Source organism: Aptenodytes forsteri, unplaced genomic scaffold (genome assembly GCF_000699145.1).
Source record: "Aptenodytes forsteri isolate BGI_AS27 unplaced genomic scaffold, ASM69914v1 Scaffold323, whole genome shotgun sequence".
NCBI classification, from domain to species: Eukaryota; Metazoa; Chordata; class Aves; order Sphenisciformes; family Spheniscidae; genus Aptenodytes; species Aptenodytes forsteri.
This window is the reverse complement of record NW_008795323.1, coordinates 991,492-992,523: the sequence shown is the minus strand read 5'-3', so window position 1 is coordinate 992,523 and position 1,032 is coordinate 991,492. Positions and strand designations below refer to the sequence as shown.

The window sequence follows — 1,032 nt, the reverse complement described above, 5'->3', positions numbered from 1 at the left end:
CTGTCATAACAGTCCTTCAGGGCAGGAGAGATGGTGTGTGGTATTGGATTGTTGGCATGCTGAAGCCAGTTTTGGTTCCATCACTGCTGCACTTGTCTGGTTCTATCATCGCTGCACTTTGCCCAGTTTCATCAAACTTCATTCTTCATTAATCTGGGTGATTCTTACTGTGATACCATTGCTATGGCATATAGCCACCGTAGAAGTGATGATGTTATATACATCATATACAATGTTATATAGCAATTAACATCATACAATTTAATTTATTGGCTATTCTCACCCAAAATCAAATCCCCTTGAGGTACGCATCAGACTTCCCCCTCCTCCCCAATCACCCACCAAGTGCACCCAGGTCCTTGAGCAAAGCAATCCCACAGATGGGTTTGCCTTTGCCCAAGGCAGGAATAACCTAGACTGTCCTCCCCAGCATGTTTTTATGTGCACTACAGGGACTTTATCCCCTTCTACAGTATGTAAAAGTTTTGACTGGGTAGGGCTAGGCCGATTGGCAGATTCCCCTAGTGTTGACTAACCAGGTGGCTTTTGCTAAATGTGTATCCCAGTGTTTAAATGTCCCACCATCCATTGCACTCAGCATAGTCTTTAACAGTCCATTGTATCGTTCAATTTTCCCGGAGGCTGGTGCATGATAGGGGATGTGATATACCCACTCAATGCCGTGCTCTTTGGCCCAGGTGTCTATGAGGTTGTTTAGGAAACGAGTCCCGTTGTCTGACTCAATTCTTTCCGGGGTGCCATGTCACCATAAGATTTGCTTTTCAAGGCCCAGGATAGTGTTCCAGGCAGTGGCATGGGGCACGGCATATGTTCCCAGCCATCCGGTGGCTGCTTCCACCATCGTAAGCACATGGCACTTGCCTTGGCAGGTTTGTGGGAGTGTGATATAATCGATCTGCCAGGCCTCCCCATATTTATATTTCAGCCATCGTCCTCCATACCAGAGAGGCTTTAACCGCTTGGCTTGCTTGATCGCAGCGCATGTTTCACATTCATGGATAACCTGCGCAA

General features: G+C 46.9%; 1 protein-coding gene across 1 annotated transcript in view; it reads right to left on the bottom strand.

Annotated features, from left to right (window-relative positions):
* The window catches only part of RSPH14 (radial spoke head 14 homolog), a 108,253-nt gene that overhangs the window by 37,174 nt on the left and 70,047 nt on the right, over positions 1-1,032 (bottom strand). The gene's annotated exons all lie outside the window — the stretch shown is intronic.